This window comes from Rhinoderma darwinii, chromosome 2 (genome assembly GCF_050947455.1).
Source record: "Rhinoderma darwinii isolate aRhiDar2 chromosome 2, aRhiDar2.hap1, whole genome shotgun sequence".
Classification (NCBI taxonomy): Eukaryota; Metazoa; Chordata; class Amphibia; order Anura; family Rhinodermatidae; genus Rhinoderma; species Rhinoderma darwinii.
Genome location: NC_134688.1, coordinates 467,514,897 through 467,535,587, shown reverse-complemented (window position 1 = coordinate 467,535,587; position 20,691 = coordinate 467,514,897). Strand labels below are relative to the sequence as shown.

Genomic DNA, 20,691 nt, shown 5'->3' with positions numbered 1-20,691 from the left:
GACACAGATGTGTAATAAATTCAAAAGGAGAGGTTACCCTAGGAATCTTGTGCAGAAACATAGGGATAGATTAGATATTGATATTTTGGAATCTAAAACCAAGACTAAACAGGTTGAATGTATACCGTTTATTTCAACCTTTGGCAACTTGAGTGGTCGCATAGGTAATATTCTGCGAAAGAATTGGTCGATAGCGTCGAAGGGACATAATGAGATTGACACATTGAATGTACCACCTATCGCGTCCTCTATCGGAGGACCAAAAATATTAGGGATACATTGGTTAAATCGGATGTGGGTAGTAGAAAGAAAAATACACAATTATTGCTTTGCCCCCCTAAAAACGGAAATTTTCCATGTTTAAATTGTTGCAATTGCAACAACATCTTGAAGGGGAATAAATTCCAGCACCCCTACACTGGGAAGGCTCTTAACATCAGACATAGGTTCACATGTAATTCAGATTTTGTCGTGTATATGATCACATGTCCCTGCTCATTAATCTACATAGGAGAGACGACTATGCCCATTCAATTGAGAATCAATAAACATAAGAGCACAATCAGGAAGAAAATGATTGAACTTCCAATACCGAGGCATTTTATTGAGAAAAATCATCAGTTAAATCAATTAAGATTCAGGATAATAGATTGTGTCCCGACACTCAGAAGGGGAGGGGATAGACAGAAACTACTGAAAAGGAAGGAATTGCGTTGGCTCTTTGAACTTGACACCTTACACCCCAGAGGTCTGAATCTAGAATATAAGATAACGCCTGGACTCTGAGACTTCATTGCTGGTTTTAACATTTCTTATTAATATTGTGCACATTATGGGTGACTGTCGATATACTCTCATCTCCTCCCCCTTCTTTTAAAATATTTTAGATATTAAATATTTTTTTATATACCTTTTACAGTCGGGGACTATTTTCCATGGAGGTTCGTTCACCACACACCAGCGGACATACGACCAGGATGAAGACTATAATCTCTCCTCTCTTCTTATATTTATTGCGAGTGTTTCTACATTTATTATGGGGACCATAGAGGTCTCAATGGGGATATTATAAGTGACGATCGATAACCAATCAGAAGTCTTGTGTTTATTATGCGGTATAACTGTCCAATGTATTCCATCGGACACATATTACGAGCATTCCCTACAATCATTTTTTGACCACTTTCAGTGATCTAATTTATATAGGCGATCTAACACAGTAGATGACTTGAAGATCTTACCACTTTTTGACCCGTACAATCAGTAAGGGGCAGGTTAAACTCACCTTCCCCCTTTCTCATTGACTCATTGGATACCTGGACACATGTGACTTATCGTCACGCAGTGATGGCGTCCTTGACAACATAATAGATTATATCCTATAGCGTCTTTCTATATGGTTACAATTATAATGTGTGGATTGATATATCTGAGCCACAAAATGTGAGATTGAGGGTATTATGTCTTCTATAGGCACTTGATTAAGATGTACCTTTTGGTTAAATCCCTGCTTTCATTGTGCCGTTACGTTACACTGATTGCTGAGCATGCGCAGTGGCGTCCTAGGATCGGAGCTGGAACCTGGAGTGTGGTGAACGTCCCTTCTTCGTTTTCTACTTTAAGAGTAACGATTGATGTATTAATACCAACTGTGGATTGAAGATGTATTGTATGTCGTATTTATACACTTTTGTATTATTATGTAACAAGTTGATGGTTTGTATGATTCACCTGGGAGACCGGGATCACGATTTTCACTGGTTGAAATGTACCATGTGATTATTTGTATTCACCTATTTAAGACAATGTGTTTAGATATAATGTTAGGCTTGACAAAGACCCCACACTCACTATGGGTCGAAACGTTGCCTGTTTGTCGCGGATGCTCTGACAATAAAACCACTTTGATCATCTGGAGACGTGTGCTGTTGTTCTACTATCTTTCTTGGAATACCCACAGGATATGTCATAAATGTCAGATGCGGGTCCCACCTCTGGGACCTGCGCCTATCTCTAGAACGGGGGCCCCTAAACCCCGTTCTAGCTTTTTGTGCTCACGCCGACTCCCGGCAAGTTACTGATTACATGCTCGGGAGTTACGGAAACAACGTAATTCGCTGCTTCCGTAACTGCCATTCACTACTATGGCAGTTATGGAAACCGCGTAGCTCAGCGAATTACGTAAATCCCGACCATGTAATCAGTAAGTGGCCGGGAGGCAGCGTGAAACAAAAAGCTAGACCGTGGGTTTGTGTGCCCCGTTCTAGAGATAGGTCTATCTGACATTTATGACATATCCTGTGGATATGTCATAAATGTCCCTCATGGGAAAACCCCTTTAAGTCCTTTTCAGGCCTGGTCATTAAGGGGTTAAATTGTTCACCAGTTTCCCTGCTGTGAAACGCGTTGACTTATTCTACATATTATTACAACATTTATATTTCCTATGGTGACATTTTCTGACTATTACAGACATACTGTCCCATGAAGCGCCTCGACTTGTTGGTTTCTTTTTAGAAAATTATTCCAAGCATTGGCCATCAAAACCCCTTTCAGGACTCTAGGAAAGCTGCGTGAATGTCGTTGTAGGAGCTCAAATGGAGACTACATAAGAAGGATCCGGAGATATATTAATAATAATAACTAAGAAAAGGTATGGGGGCATTATACTGTGAGGAGGGCAGCTATTGGGGGCATTATACTGTGTGGGTGCACTATAGGGGCATTATACTGTGAGGAGGGCAGCTATTGGGGGCATTATACTGTGTGGGTGCACTATAGGGGCATTATACTGTGAGGAGGGCAGCTATTGGGGGCATTATACTGTGTGGGTGCACTATAGGGGCATTATACTGTGAGGAGGGCAGCTATTGGGGGCATTATACTGTGTGGGTGCACTATAGGGGCATTATACTGTGAGGAGGGCAGCTATTGGGGGCATTATAATGTGTGGTTGCCATTATACTTTGTGGAGGGCACTATACTGTGTGGGAGGCATTATCGGAGCATTATATCGTGTGTGGTGCAGTTATGGGGGCATTATACAGTGTGGGGGCACTATAGGGGCATTATACTGTGTGCAGGGCAGCTATGGGGGAACTATACTGTGTGGGGGCCATTATAGGAACATTATACTGTGTGTGGTGCAGTTATGGGCCAGCTAAAGGGGCATTATGCTGCGTGGGGTGCAGCTATGGGGGCATTATACTGAGTGGGTGCACTATAGGGGCATTATGCTGCTTGGAGGGCAGCTATGGGGACATTATACTGTGTGGAGGCCATTATAGGGGCTTTATATGGTTGTGGTGAAGTTATGGGGGCACTATAAAGCATTATACAGTGTGGGGCACTATAGGGGCATTATACAGTGTAAGGGCACTATGGGGGCTTTATACTGTGCGGGGAGCAAATAGGGGCATTATACTGTGTGTGGGGCACTATGGGGGCATTATGCTTTGTGGGGCACTACGGGGGCACTATACTGTGAATGGCTGTTACGTAAACTGCGTAGCTCGCTATGCTACGCTGTTTCCGTAACAACCATTCACTTTTATGGAAGTTTAAAGAAACTGAGTAGCACAAAAACTATGCTATTCACGCAAGCCTGACCCCGCCGGATTAACCCCCTGTGCTACATGCCTGGTACTGACATTTTACATCAAGTAATAAAACAAGGAAGTTCCACAACTTTTATCTCTCTCCAGGAACTAAACCGCTACATACTGTATGTCATTCAGGAGTCACGGTATGAACACATATCATATATACGATACTTCCTGGTATGAGCCACTGGGGCAGATTTATCAATCAGTCCTTAGTTTCAGTGCCAAACCTGTTGCAGGCGATGGGTGTAAAGGAGACACTGCATCTTTATATTTATTGTCTACCACTGTCCGTCACTAGATGGGAGGTAGCTGTCTCTGATCGTCGATAATGGAGCAGCTCTCACATGACAGTTGCTTCGTTTTCACTTTGAGTCGATCTCAAAGATCACAGGGTTTCCAGTTGTTATGTAAATAAACCGTAATACCTTCTTGCACAGTGCGATAAATGTACAGTGATGGCAGCTGTGCCTTAAAGGGGTTTTCAACTTTTTGACAACTGATGACCTATCCGCCGGATTGGTCATCAGTATATGATCGGTACGCGTCCGACACCCGGACCTTGCACCGATCCGCCACTCCGGCTGCCGGACGATGTTGCCGGAAGCAGATGGCCCTGGTCAAAGAATAGCGGCTATTCAAGTGAATAGGAGCAGAGCTGCAGTTCCACCGAACGGCCGCTATGCAGTGGTCGGAGCCATCTGCTTCCAGCTCCAACTCCTGAGGCCGTTCCAAACATCCGGTGCACGGAGGCAGCCAGAGTTGCGGATCGGTGCTGGGTCCGTATGTCGGACACGCACCGATCATATACTGATGACCTATCCGGTGGATAGCTCATCCGTTTTCAGAAAGTGGACAACCCCTTTAATGCTCACACAAGGACCAACGACAGCCGCAATGTGGTGACATAACCCGGGATCACTCAGCAATTCAACCTCGGAGATGTGGCGATCAATATTGATCGCCACATCAAGACGGGAAAGGGCTCCCTTTGTCACCCCACCATCAACCGGACGGCTTTATTGGGACATCCTGGGGCCTAACAAAAGGTATAAATCACAAGGCACACAGAAACGTCAACAATAATTAAGGCTCTCTGCTGCAAGGCAAACATTTTAAAGGATTAAAGGGGTTATCCAGGATTAGAAAAACATGGCTGCTTATTGGCAAAACAGCTCCACACCTGTTCAAAGGTTGCGTGCGGTTTTGAAACTCTATTAAAGTGACTGTAGCGGAGCTGCAATGCTACAAGAAACCTGTGCACAGGTGTGGCGCTGTTTATGGAAGAAAGCAGACTTGGTTTTTGTAATCCTGGTTAACCCCTTTGATTACTCCTTAATAAAAAGAGCAAGAAGCGCTCAACTCCTCCATTCAGATGTTCATGTCCTTGAGCCTCTGATGTTTTGAACAGAAGACATCTGATCATTTCACAGCCACAGATAGAGTCAGGAATCTGTAATTATAGACACATCACCTAATTGTTAGTTGGTTTCACATTGGGAATACTAAAACGAATAAAGGTATAGTTATATGTTCCTACAGGTCGGTTAGTTTATATAAACTAGTTGGTCACTCTAGCTTGTAAAGAGTTAGAGCCTGTGTTATACTCCAGAGCTGCATTCACAATTCTGCCGGCTGCAAAGCTGAAATCTCCTAGACAGAGCTTGTTCTGGTGAATTTTTCTTCTGGGCAGTGTACACCAGGCACTGTACAGTAATCTGATATAGGAAAAAATAAACTGCCCCCCCAACTGCATTATTGGAGCTCAGCTTAGCTGTTAGTTGTGTGTCTGTCAACAAACTTGTTGACTGTATCCAATAGCAACCAGCAGAATTCATCATATAGATATATCAGAAGATATTATAGTTGTGTGTCTAGACACTGAGACCTCTCCTGATTTCAGGGGTCTAAATTTTTTTTATAAGCAAAAATGTTCTTACATTTTTACCCTCTTGCGAAAAAAAAGCAACACTGTCCCTTTAAGAAAATCGCTTTGACTACTAATGGAATGAGTTTTCAGTCATTGCCAGCGTGCTGGAGGATACATCGTCCCATCCCCGCATAAATTGTAAAGTCCGTGTAAATAATTCGCAACAGGAAGGTCGTGTCTCAGGAAATTCTGCAAATATTGAGAATACTGGACAACCAGTTTCTTAGTTTTCTTCCTCTAGTTCTGATCTTAAAGGGATATCGCTGGTATATGCCATCACTAGCTGATTGGTGGGGGTCTAACTACTGAGACCTTCACAGATAATTAGAATAAAGGGGCTGAATTGATTTAGATATTCGCCCTGCATAGTGCCACCTCCAACCCAGCTGCAAATATCTGGCCTTGGTCCCCTATATTTTTGTGATCCCTGGGGGGTTCAAGCTTTTGGATTAGCAAGTGATGGCATATCCTAGCTTTATACATTTACATTCAACTTTGCATGAATGAATGTAATCTATTGCCCCCTGTTATCTGCCATTTCAGGCACACTCTTCAACAATGTATAAAAACTCGAGCCCTAGTTTGACCGGTTTGGGATTCGCTGCAAGTTCAGCCTGTGCGTCACTTTGAATAGTTTCTGATTTGCCGTCAGCATTTTAAACAACAGGAAATGGCTGATGTCCAAAGGGCATGTTTCCTGGGGGCTCTTTAATGAAGCACGTCCAGAGCCAGAATATCTGCGAGGATGAAAGAACTAGTTGCCCAGTGCCTCCGCCATATCGTTAAATTGTCTTGGACAGTCTTACTCATTCTGATTTGCTGTCAGCATAAATATATCAGGGCATAACCTGAGGTGTGTTACCTGATTTATCTCTGCATTATCTATTGTGTAATACTTAATTTTTCCTGTGGCGGTGCTGTAGAGAAATTGAGCACTTGCTGTTGGTTCCCCTACAGATTTCAACTGATCGCTGGGGTTTTCAGCAATGGGACAACCTTGGGGATCCTTCTAACAAAACAGGGATGGTCCTAGGAGAAGAACTCCTTTAAAACGGTGAATTACCCTGGGGATTCCCCAGATCTCAATCTGTCCTTGATGCTATTGTAGTTAAAAAGGTTCTTCACGAATTCTCCATTCCATAATCTGTTGACCTGTCCTGAGTGAGGGAGAAAGCTGAAAGACCAGTTTAACAGGTCACCAATGGATAAAGGACGTCACATCGTTCCTGACTTTTTGTTGAACTTGATAGCGATCATTGTTGCCAATAAAACTGACTGTGCAAAAATGCCCACGTAGTCAGGAGGCGGAACATGAGGCTTTGGGCCCCAATGTGAAATCTATAACAGGGCCCCAACCTACCATGTGATATTTGTAATACTGGTGTCTTTAAGTGGCATTTGGACCCCCTGGGGCACCATGGCCCGGATGAGACTACTACTTCTTCACCCCCTAGAGCTACGCCCATGCACAAAGTTCTAAAATACTGGAAGAAAGGGAATATAAAGGCGCTTAAAAGAGCATCTACACACAAAATATATTATACATGAATGCAACCAGTTTCACAATTTTTCTGATTTGCTATTACCAGACAGCAGAGCATTGTGGGAGCTCAGATGACAGTGATACGGTTAGATCTCAGCTCTAAGGTCACATGTCTGACAACAGAGTGTAAATACTCCGCTGTCTGTTTCCAAGGGCAACCAGCAGAACTTTGAAAGCAAATATGTATATGGAAAAAAAACTCATCAATGGGGCTAAATGGCCATTCTCGGGGTTGTGGAGGACGATCAGTCATGTTGGAGTTTTTTAAGCTATTCTTTTGTTCCATTGATCCTCACAAAGTATTGATGACGAGGGTGTACATACTATTGAGGAAGCCTAGGTGTTTACAATGGAGCCTATGTAGAGATGGCCCAGATTGGTCTCGTTCCCTTTTCTAATGGGTGGTGGGAACCCACCAAAAGTCTCAATTATACAGACTTAAATTAGATATATTTCCAAAAAAGTTTATAACGACCAAAAATGTTTCGCCCTTATGGCCATCTTCAAGGTCGCCATACAAAAATGGATTTTCAAAAAAAGAACCACAAGACAAACCTATGGATCCATATGTCAACTATCTCCAGCTTAACCCCCTCAGCCTCGAGTGTCGCCTTTGGTTAACGAAGTCCTAAAATCTGAACACGGCACATTTTCTTGTTCACCTTGTTGAGAATTCACAACAACAAACTCAGAAATATAGGCGCAGCTGAAAAAGATATCATTGCTGTACGTGCTGTGTCATGTCACACGCCTTGGAGATGAGCGCACACTATGGAATTGGCCTAGGGCTCGTGTTTTCGTAGGCTTCTCCTGCGCAATATAATTGGATGTGTTCTTGCAATCTCCCCAGGGTTGGAAGGCTCAGCTGTGAGCTACAGGTCACATCCTTACAAGAAAGTCCATCCCTGAAAGGGTTAATCGCAGGAATCCTGGGTAGGAGGTGTATCTCAGTATGTTTGGGGAGGAGATTTTCTACACCTGCATCAATAGGTAACTCATTCCCCATATTGATCAGCACTAACCATAGAGGAGGCAGAGACTGAGAGTTACCGGGTACAGGACAGGTGAGAAATCGGATTGAGTCTAGTCCCGTACGTGTTTCGTGTATAGGGGGCTCGAGACTTGTACGCTCTTGTGTTATATTGTGATATATATGTCCATAACATTATATAATTATAAGAATATATTTCAATCTTATGATATTGTCTATGATTTTATTTTTTATTTTTTTTTAATTATTGTTTTAAGCCCTGTTCACACTGAGTTTTTTTGGCCCCTTTTTTTTTGACGCAGAAACCGTGCCAAAAAATGGATGAAAACGCCTACCATTGACTTCAATGGAAGGCGGAGGCGTTTCTTTCCCGCGAGCGGAAAAAAACACTCGCGGGTAAAAGCGTCATGCACTTTCTTCGGGCGTTTTCGTCTCTGACCTTCCATTGACATGGAAGGCAGAGGAAGTGGTTTTCGCGAAAAACGTGGCACAGAGCGTGCAGGCAGGTCAAAATCTGGCTAAAAATTCCTGAAGGAATTTTGAGTTCGATTTTTCCGCCTGCAAAAAAACTCAGTGTGAACAGCGCCTTGTATTATTAATAATATTATTATCATGCTTTAATAATTTTTAGAAGCGTTGTTATTATTGTTTTAGCCTCTCTATTCTGAAATTGTGAACACTGACTTCTGAATTAATGATTTGTTTGTATATCTGTAGGCGTGTATATATATATATTCAAAAAGATAATCCCTTATTTTGGTAGGCTTAATTTATCTATTCATTGAAAGGGGTATACCCATCATTTCCACATTGATGGGATTTGCCATAATATTCTGATTGTAGGAATTTGAACTCCGGATATGATAGAATGGAGGTCCTTTCCTTTCGCCATTTCCCCTGCACAGCGGCACTCCTGCCCTCTGGCTTTGCAGGAAACTACAACACAGCCCTATCCACTTGCTGAAGTGCAGGGAATGTGGCAAAAGGACCTCTGTCCCTTCCTTTTTGGGATGTTGGTCCTCCATACTCACAATCAATCGGGGTCCCAGCTGTCTGAACCCCATTGAACAGAATGTTATGGCATATCCTATTGATATAGAAATGATGAGTATACCCCTTTAAATAAATTAAGCCCACCAAGATCTATGATTTTTTATATATATATATATATATAATTCAGATGTATCGCTAGGATGCGCCATCACATTCAATAGTGCAAAAACCCCTTTAATAAATTTTATTTTTTTTTTTTATTCTTTTATATATAATATGATGATTTTGGTGGTAATCTTTTTCTTTGGTGCTTTGATATTAGGGCTAGGTTCACACCACATGTGGTTTCGGTGTTTGTTGTATGTGCAGGGAAATTCTCCTGACGTCTAATGTTCCCATATGCCCAGATTATCTTTGGCATACTTTGGCTTGTATATGTTGGTTTACCTTTGCTAAAACTTTATGGAAAAGTGAATAGTTTTTTGTTTTTTTTAATACAACTGTATAGAAAAACTAATGTATGCCAGCAGTAATGGGGGTGGGGAACTGACCCAACTAGTTTTTGTTTTTTTACAAAGTTACTTAGGGTTAAAAAAAAAAAAAATGATACCTGTCCGTCAACTTCAGAAGTTTTCAGGCCTAGTTGTCTGACCGCAGGGACAATTGAAGACCATTTTGTACAATAGGGGGAGGAGGGATTCCTTCCGGACCCCATGGGGTAGTTGGATAATTTCCATGGATCAATTGACTATCATGCGTTGCTATGTTATGCTACAGTGAAGGAAATAGGTATTTGATCCCTTGCTGATTTTGTAAGTTTGCCCACTGTCAAAGACATGAACAGTCTAGAATTTTTAGGCTAGGTTAATTTTACCAGTGAGAGATAGATTATATTAAAAAAAAAAAGAAAATCACATAGTCAAAATGATATATATTTATTTGCATTGTGCACAGAGAAATAAGTATTTGATCCCCGACCAACCATTAAGAGTTCAGCCTCCTGCAGACCAGTTACACGCTCCAAATCAACCTGGTGCCTGCATTATAGACAGCTGTCTTACATGGTCACCTGTATAAAAGACTCCTGTCCACAGACTCAATGAATCAGTCTGACTCTAACCTCTACAACATGGGCAAGACCAAAGAGCTTTCTAAGGATGTCAGGGACAAGATCATAGACCTGCACAAGGCTGGAATGGGCTACAAAACCATAAGTAAGACGCTGGGTGAGAAGGAGACAACTGTTGGTGCAATAGTAAGAAAATGGAAGACATACAAAATGACTGTCAATCGACATCGATCTGGGGCTCCATGCAAAATCTCACCTCGTGGGGTATCCTTGATCCTGAGGAAGGTGAGAGCTCAGCCGAAAACTACACGGGGGGAACTTGTTAATGATCTCAAGGCAGCTGGGACCACAGTCACCAAGAAAACCATTGGTAACACATTACGCCGTAGCGGATTAAAATCCTGCAGTGCCCGCAAGGTCCCCCTGCTCAAGAAGGCACATGTACAGGCCCGTCTGAAGTTTGCAAATGAACATCTGGATGATTCTGAGAGTGATTGGGAGAAGGTGCTGTGGTCAGATGAGACTAAAATTGAGCTCTTTGGCATTAACTCAACTCGCCGTGTTTGGAGGAAGAGAAATGCTGCCTATGACCCAAAGAACACCGTCCCCACTGTCAAGCATGGAGGTGGAAACATTATGTTTTGGGGGTGTTTCTCTGCTAAGGGCACAGGACTACTTCACCGCATCAATGGGAGAATGGATGGAGCCATGTACCGTCAAATCCTGAGTGACAACCTCCTTCCCTCCACCAGGGCAGTAAAAATGGCTCGTGGCTGGGTCTTCCAGCACGACAATTACCCGAAACATACAGCCAAGGCAACAAAGGAGTGGCTCAAAAAGAAGCACATTAAAGGTCATGGAGTGGCCTAGCCAGTCTCCAGACCTTAATCCCATCGAAAACTTATGGAGGGAGTTGAAGATCCGAGTTGCCAAGCGACAGCCTCGAAATCTTAATGATTTACAGATGATCTGCAAAGAGGAGTGGGCCAAAATTCCATCTAACATGTGTGCAAACCTCATCATCAACTACAAAAAACGTCTGACTGCTGTGCTCGCCAACAAGGGTTTTGCCACCAAGTATTAAGTCTTGTTTGCCAAAGGGATCAAATACTTATTTATCTGTGCACAATGCAAATAAATATATATAATTTTGACAATGTGATTTTCTTTTTTTTTTTTTTTTATATAATCTATCTCTCACTGGTAAAATTAACCTAGCCTAAAAATTCTAGACTGTTCATGTCTTTGACAGTGGGCAAACTTACAAAATCAGCAAGGGATCAAATACTTATTTCCTTCACTGTATGTGATAACTTAAAGGAACAGTGTCATCACAAATAATTTTTTTATATGTTAAAGATGTTAGTGCTTTAATAAAAACGTTTATTTTCATTTGTGTGTTTGTGTTTTACTGTTTCTTATTTTTACACTTTTTCTTCCCTATGGGGGCTGCCATTTTTTGTTCCATTTCTGTGTGTGTCGATTAACGACACACACAGACATGGAATACGGCAGCCACAGTCCCATAGGGACTGTGAACGGCTCCCGTCCCATTGACTGCCGTGTACGGTGTCTGTGTGGGAACTGCGCATGCGCCGCTCCCACACAGTCCTATTCGAAATTGGCGCCGTCCGGCGCCATTTTCCTGTGGACCGGAAGTCGCGGCCGGACAGTAATATTACTATTTCCGGTCGCGGCTTCCGGACTTGTGCACATGGAACAGCGGCAGCAAAGGGAGCGGACGGGCCGGAGGGAGCCGCGGCGGCAGGAGCAGGTAAGAGATTTCAATGTATGTTAGTGTTTGTGTGTGTTTACTACTGTATGTAAACCTACTACACTGTGGGTTACCTCAAAAAATGGCGACACACAGTGTAGGAGGTTAAACCTTTCAAACCCCTCGTTTATCCCGGCACTAGCCAGGATAAAGGAGGGGGGGATGCCGAGAGCTCACTAGAGCGAGGGCTTTTAACCCAATGTTGCAATGCTGCAATTTTGGGAACAGCTCCATCTAGTGACCAAAAATGGGTAGTATTATAAATTAGAAATAATTTATAATATTACATGGACTCGTGCAAAAAAATAAAAAAAATTTGAACAATGTTTAATCACCCACACACTAAATGTTTAATTTTTAAAAAAAAAACATGTTTTTCTGGCAACACATTCCCTTTAATGCCGTTAGTCAGGAGTTCATGGCTAGCCCTTCTTTTAATGCCGTCATCGTATCTGCCATTACTACATCAGGGTAGGGCATTCCAGAGTTTGTTTGCTTTTACTGTAAAGAACCTTTTCCTGTATTAGGCCGGGTTCACACAGCATAAACACTGCAGATTTTCCGCAACTGATTTTATTGCTGAAAATCCGCAGCGTAATACAGTAGCAGCAGAGCGGATGGGATTTGAATAAATGTCATCCACACGCCGCGTAAAGAACCTGACGAAAAACGTTCATATATTGCGCATGTCAATTGTATTTGTGTAATCGCTGTTTTCCCCATTGAATCCATTGGGAGGTAAAACCCTCAACAAATAGCAGATGTTGCGATTTTCTGCGGCGCAAATATCGCAACTCCTATAAAAAAGAAATCTCACTTATCCAGACCTCTTTGCTCCTGCGTCCAGCTCGGCCTCCAGGGATGATGTTTCAGCCCATGTGACTGCTGCAGCCAATCACAGGCTACATCAGTCACATGGGATGAAACGTCATCCCAGGAGTCCGGGCTGCAGGACGTCAGAGGGACGCGTCGCTGCGGGGAAATATGATTTTTATTTGTTTTTGGTTTTTTTAAATTGGACTTGCTATTTTCCGCAGCTGACATTTCGCCCAAAAAACTGCACCACAATTTGGTGTGTTTTTTTTCTGCCAGAATTCCCAGCGGATATGCTGTGTACTTTACTGCCCTGTGTGAACATATAGCAAAGCTTGTTTATATGAGCCTAATGTTCTCCGCTTGTTACGTGCACCTGAGCATTGTCCTGCGTGTAACCTGAGCTGTTAACTATTGCACGTTGTAACTTTATACCTCTAATTGATGCTATAGAAGTGCATGATGGGAACATTTCATTGTAAAAGGTTTAGGACAAGTAATAAATTTTCTGCATTGTCGATGTTTCATGTGATAAATTATTTGTGCGTAACCTATTGTCCCTGTCCGTATGACTTAGAGAGGGGTTCCCATGTGGAGCCCCCCTCTATTAGCCAGAGTGCTTTTGCATCTTATACACAGATGGCCACATGCCTCCATATACAGTAATGACCGCAGAACTCCTAAATACTCTGCAAACGACATGCCCCACTATACAGTGTGATAGACGCATGCCCTACCACCTAAAGTGCCAGCAAATGTCATTGCATACAAAGCACCAGCCCCATACCCCCATATACAGTGTAGTCGAATCCCCTCCCGATGTATCAGCCACATGCCCCTCTATACAGGATGCAGGCCGCATGTCCTCCCATACAAAGTGCCAGCCACATACCCCCATATACAGTGTAGTCGCATCCCCTCTCGATGTGTCAGACACATGCCCCTCTATACAGAATGCAGGCCGCATGTCTTCACGTACAAAGTGCCAGCCACAAGTTCCACCCCATGTTTCAGCAACATGCCCTCCCATACAAAGCACCAGCCGCATACCCCCCATATACAGTGTAGTCGCATGCCCTCCCATACAAATGCCAGCCGCATTTCCCACCATACAGAGTGCAAGCAGCATGTCCTCAGGTAGAAAGTTCCAGCCAGATGTCCCAACACGTGTTTCATCGACATGCCCTAACATACAAAGTGCCAACCACATACCCTTTAAATACAGTGCAGCCACGTTCCCCCTAATAAGTGCCAGCCATCTGTCACCTATACTCTATAGCTACATGCAACCTTAAAGAGGCTCTGTCACCAGATTTTGCAACCCCTATCTGCTATTGCAGCAGATAGGCGCTGCAATGTAGATTACAGTGACGTTTTTATTTTAAAAAAACGAGCATTTTTGGCCAAGTTATGACCATTTTTGTAGTTATGCAAATGAGGCTTGCAAAAGTCCAAGTGGGTGTGTTTAAAAGTAAAAGTCCAAGTGGGTGTGTATTATGTGCGTACATCGGGGCGTTTTTAATACTTTCACTAGCTGGGCGCTCTGATGAGAAGTAACATCCTCTTCTCTTCAGAACGCCCAGCTTCTGACAGTGCAGATCTGTGACGTCACTCACAGGTCCTGCATCGTGACGGCCACATCGGCACCAGAGGCTACAGCTGATTCTGCAGCAGCATCAGCGTTTGCAGGTAAGTCGATCTTACCTGCAAACGCTGATGCTGCTGCAGAATCAACTGTAGCCTCTGCTGCCGATGTGGCCGTCACGATGCAGGACCTGTGAGTGACGTCACAGATCTGCACTGTCACAAGCTGGGCGTTCTGAAGAGAAGAGGATGTTACTTCTCTTCACAGCGCCCAGCTAGTAAAAGTAGTAAAAACGCCCCGATGTACGCACATAATACACGCCCACTTGGACTTTTACTTTTAAACACACCCACTTGGACTTTTGCAAGCCTCATTTGCATAATTACAAAAATGGTCATAACTTGGCCAAAAATGCTCGTTTTTTAAAAATAAAAACGTTACTGTAATCTACATTGCAGCGCCGATCTGCTGCAATAGCAGATAGGGGTTGCAAAATCTGGTGACAGAGCCTCTTTAAAGAGGCTCTGTCACCAGATTATCAAATCCCTATTCAGTGATCGGTGCTGCAATGTAGATAACAGCAAAGTTTTTTTTTGTAACGATCATTTTTGCCCAAGTTATGAGCAATTTTATATTTATGCAAATGAGCTTTTCAATGGACAACTGGGCGCGTTTTCTCGTTTTACCAACTGGGCGCGTATTGTGTTTTTACCAACGGTGGCAGTATTATAGTAGTTATATTCTTGTATATAGGGGGCAGTATTATAGTAGTTATATTCTTGTATATAGGAGCAGTATTATAGTAGTTATATTCTTGTATATAGGGGGCAGTATTATAGTAGTTATATTCTTGTATATAGGAGCAGTATTATAGTAGTTATATTCTTGTATATAGGGGGCAGTATTATAGTAGTTATATTCTTGTATATAGTGGCAGTATTATAGTAGTTATATTCTTGTATATAGTGGCAGTATTATAGTAGTTATATTCTTGTATATAGGGGGCAGTATTATAGTAGTTATATTCTTGTATATAGGAGGCAGTATTATAGTAGTTATATTCTTGTACATAGGGGGCAGTATTATAGTAGTTATATTCTTGTATATAGTGGCAGTATTATAGTAGTTATATTCTTGTATATAGTGGCAGTATTATAGTAGTTATATTCTTGTATATAGGGGGCAGTATTATAGTAGTTATATTCTTGTATATAGGAGCAGTATTATAGTAGTTATATTCTTGTACATAGAGGGCAGTATTATAGTAGGTATATTCTTGTATATAGGGGGCAGTATTATAGTAGTTATATTCTTGTATATATGGGCAGTATTATAGTAGTAATATTCTTGTATATATGGGCAGTATTATAGTAGTAATATTCTTGTATATAGGGACAGTATTATAGTAGTTATATTCTTGTATATGGGGGGTAGTATTATAGTAGTTATATTCTTGTATATGGGGGGCAGTATTATAGTAGTTATATTCTTGTATATAGGGGCAGTATTATAGTAGTTATATTCTTGTATATATGGGCAGTATTATAGTAGTTATATTCTTGTATATAGGGGCAATATTATAGTAGTTATATTCTTGTATATATGGGCAGTATTATAGTAGTAATATTCTTGTATATAGGGGCAGTATTATAGTAGTTATATTCTTGTATATGGGGGGCAGTATTATAGAAGTTATATTCTTGTATATAGGGGGCAGTATTATAGTAGTTATATTCTTGTATATAGGGAGCAGTGTAATAGTGGTTATATTCCTGTATATAGGAGCAGTATTATAGTAGTTATATTCTTGTATATAGGAGGCAATATTATAGTAGTTATATTCTTGTACATAGTGGCAGTATTATAGTAGTTATATTCTTGTATATAGGGGGCAGTATTATAGTAGTTATATTCTTGTATATAGGGGGCAGTATTATAGTAGTTATATTCTTGTATATAGGGGGCAGTATTATAGTTGTTATATTCTTGTATATGGGGGCAGTATTATAGTAGTTATATTCTTGTATATAGGGGCAGTATTATAGTAGTTATATTCTTGTATATAGGAGCAGTATTATAGTAGTTATATTCTTGTATATAGGGAGAAGTATTATAGTAGTTATATTCTTGTATATAGGGGGCAGTATTATAGTAGTTATATCCTTGTATATAGGGGGCAGTATTATAGTAGTTATATTCTTGTATATAGGGGCAGTATTATAGCAGTTATATTCTTGTATATAGAGGGCAGTATTATAGAAGTTATATTCTTGTATATAGGGGCAGTATTATAGTAGTTATATTCATGTACATAGAGGGTAGTATTACAATAGTTGTTGCTGGTGTAGTTGAGCAGTTCTCACTATCATTCCCTAAAGGTCCCCTTTTACAGCCCGACCTGTGCCGTGTAAACGAGCGCTGCTCAACAGGCCAGCTCGCGATCGGCGCGCGTTTGCTGCTTTCACATGGAGCTAGCATGGGAACGATTGCTCGTTCACATACATTATTATCGTTTCGGCAGCACATCTCCCTGTTTGCACAGGGAGATGTGCGATCGACAACGATAATACTTTAGGCAGTTAAAACAATACGATCAGCAGATGAACGAGCATTTACACATGGCAGTTATCGGCATGGAGCGTTCTATGAACGAGCGTTTGCCCGATAATTGGCTCGTGTAAAAGGGCCTTTACTCTTCCTGGTAGGTCACAAAAAGTTCATCATTCATATGGGATAAGTATCAGCAAATATACAAAAAAAAACAAAAACAGATCTGGATTATTATGGATACAGTAGAATACTTTTACACAGTCAGATGATAAAACATTCTCTTGAGCAGTTTGTTTGGAAAGTTTCCCGGTTGAGATAAACTTAACCCAAAAACAAACATTCACTAATTTATTCTACAATATAATGTTCTGTTCAAAGTTCAGGTGTTGTTGTACCTGTACATATAGGAGCGGTGACCTCTTGTAGAAAAAAAAAAACCCTGCAGCAAAACGTTTTAGTCGGAGTTATTCTCTTCCGTCAGGTTATAGCGGAGTTTAGTTATATCAGGTTCTGGTAAAGTTAGCCGACAACTAATCCTGTCCATTATTCCAGCTCTTACAGGGGTTGTCAACCTGCTTTCCCAAAGTGCTGAAGAGCAAATCTGCTTAGGTCCGCCAAGACATTCTTTTCTGAATAACTACAAATATCTGCTTTTCACGAGTGTAGAAAAGCTGGGTGACAGCCAATGCGGTCAGTAAGTTCATTTAGATTTATTAGGAAAGGTTGAAATTACATCAGGTCTTTCCTAGTCACACCCAGAGCTGCATTTAAAATGTTCCTGGTATTCTGATATCTAACTTTGGCAACCAGAAGCATTCTGAAAGCAGCTCTGGATGTGAATGGAGTTCATGTTAAGGTTACATGCACACGTAATAGCTGTGCATTTACTCTATACGGTGTCCCTATGGAATTCAGCCGGCAGATGTATGGCGCCTACGTGAGGTATTGCGGTATATTACTCATTAGAATCGGGGTGGACACAAACAGCAAAGGGCGACTGTGCAGTAATAATCTATGGGACCCTTGCTCTCCAATCGCTCATCTTTAATCACGGTTTCTACGACAATACTTCAAGGGGTAACGTTCTCTCATTGAAGAGACCCAGATGGTTTATGGAGACTTATTTACAGGCAGTGCTCCATGGGAAAAAAATATGTAAATTAGCTACCAGGCAAATCATAGACTCTTCCAAAAGGAAGACAGACTTATCTACCGGTAATTGAGAGCTATAGACAGTAGGAATCGGGTAGCAGCTTATAAGGTGTCAGTGGGCCCCTGAGCAGCTGCAACCAATGGTATGTCCGTCACTGCATTACAAATCTTGGGGTGAATACCCCCATAGGTGCAGTGCGGGCCCATAGTCTATGGATCTGTGCATCAAGGACATGTAATACGACTGTATGTATGTATGTAGCCTATGAATAAACAAAGAATTTATCGTTTTTAACCATTTTTTGTATATTTTAAAGGTAAGCTTCACCTAGCATTAGTTTTATCGGCTTAGTTACGCTATATTATTTGCAGTAACCTGTGCATTACCACATGAATACCGGATGCTCATGAACGCATGAACATCTACATTGTCTGATTAACATATGGATATCTGACACCTGATCGGACCAGTCTTGTGTATTTATAGGTTTATGAGATAATCAATCTGTATACATGCTGAACACTACACCCTTGGTGTAAGCACTCACAGAGCGGCAGCCGCACAATGACGAAGGCACATGTGGTGTGGAATGGTCTTTTGATTTTACAGGTAATCGTGCAGCCATTCGCCACTGGATGTGGATGTGGTTTCAGCCGCATGCGAAGATGCCGCTCCGTGAGTACTCACCCTTGTGCACTCAGAGTACTAAATAGAGACATAATAATAATGAAAGCATTTCCATAACGAAATTAAAGATGGAGCTTCATTCAAGCAAATCTGTCAGCTGAATATGCTGCACTGTATAAGTCTCCCCAACCAAAGCCGATCAGAAATGAAGCAGCACAGCACTCAACCGAGCACTTCTGACGCTTCGTATTAGCAATCGGTGGGGGGTCTCAGTGCTCGGACCCCCACTCATCAAAACTACTGACATGTCAAAGTTTTTTTAAAAGTTTAGTTACACTTTAAGGCTGGATTCACACGAGCGTGGCGTTTTTGCGTACGCAAAAAACACTTAACAGCTCCGTGGGGCAGCAGCATATTATGCGCGGCTGTGTGATTTTCGCGCAGCCGCCATCATTATGACACTCCATTTGGATGTTTGTAAACAGAAAAGCACGTGGTGCTTTTCTGTTTACATTCATCCTTTTGATAGCTGTTGCGCGAATCACGCGCGTCCCACAGAAGTGCTTCCGTGCGGCATGCGTGGTTTTCACGCACCCATTGACTTCAATGGGTGCGTGATTCGCGCAAAACGCCGAAAGAACAGACATGTCGTGACTTTTTTTAGCGGACTCACGCTGAGTAAAAATCACGCACATGTCCGCACCGCCCCATAGACTAATATATGTCCGTGCGACGCGCGTGAAAATCACGCTCGTCGCAGGGACGTAATTCCCGTTCGTCTGAATAAAGCCTAAGGGATCTATACAGTGTGCACATAACAAGGAGAGGAGGCATTACTCTACACAATACATTTCATTTTCTGTGAATTACAATTTTGTTCTTGTGCTAGTGCAGCTAAAATAAAAAAACATTTAAAAAAATGAAGCCACTTTGCATAGATACTGTATCCTTGATTAAAATTATGCTACCGTTTTGTCTATACAGACCTATGTAGCCCGATCCTGCAGTCATGTGTTACTCCACCCCTCTTCTACTCTGTAGATTATGGAGTGAATTTTTGTCAATCAATTGTGGCTTCTCAGCTCAATTTACACACACCACCAAGTACATTAGATTAAGTGGGACTGTTTCCAAATCTGGTCTTAGTCCCGGTGTCCAGGAAGTCCCCTTGACCATCCCACTGAGTCCCTACAGGTCTCATGGGACAGAAAGGGAACCATGAAGACTCGAGAAACTGCAGTAATCACGTCTACTCTGTTTAAAGAGGCTCTGTCACCACATTATAAGTGTCCTATCTCCTACATAATGTGATCGGCGCTGTAATGTAGGTGACAGCAGTGTTTTTTATTTAGAAAAACGATCAATTTTCACCGTTATTAGCGATTTTAGCTTTATGCTAATTAGTTTCTTAATGGACGTGTTTTACTATTGACCAAGTGGGCGTTGTACAGGGGAGTGTATGACGCTTACCAATCAGTGACCAATCAGCGTCATGCACTTCTCTCCATTCATTTCCTCAGCGCATAGGGATCCTGCTAGATCAGTATGTGCTGTGTGATACTTACTTCAGTAACATTAATGTGTGTTTAGACATTCCTTCCAGCCAGGACGGGATGTCTATTCACAATCCCGACACGTCGTTAACGTTTCTGTGGTACTTACAGCAGAGCAAGCGTAATCTCCCTGTAACCTGTCATTTACAGCGTGATCTCGCGAGATTACGCTTTGCTCTGCTGTAAGTACCACAGAAACGTTAACGAAGTGTCGGGATTGTGAATAGACATCTCGTCCTGACTGGAAGGAATGTCTATTCACTGTCTAAACACTTCAGTAACGTTAATGTGTCAGTATAAGACAGCACATAGTGATCCAGCAGGATCCCTATGCGTGGAGTAAATTAATGGAGAGAAGTGCATGACACTGATTGGTCACTGATTGGTCAGCGTCATACACTCCTTTGTGCAACGCCCACTTGGTCAATAGTAAAACACGCCCAGTTGTCCATTAAGAAACTAATTAGCATAAAGCTAAAATCGCTAATAACGTGGTAAAAATAGATCG

The 20,691-nt window shown here is 41.9% G+C and overlaps 1 protein-coding gene across 1 annotated transcript in view; it reads left to right on the top strand.

Annotated features, from left to right (window-relative positions):
• Positions 1 to 8,088: 8,088 nt before the first annotated feature.
• TMPRSS2 (transmembrane serine protease 2) overlaps positions 8,089 to 20,691 on the top strand; it is a 53,515-nt gene continuing 40,912 nt past the window's right edge. Inside the window, exon 1 of the mRNA XM_075854628.1 lies at positions 8,089 to 8,139. The gene's annotated coding sequence lies outside the window, so the exon portion shown is untranslated. The remainder of the gene's footprint in view (positions 8,140 to 20,691) is intronic.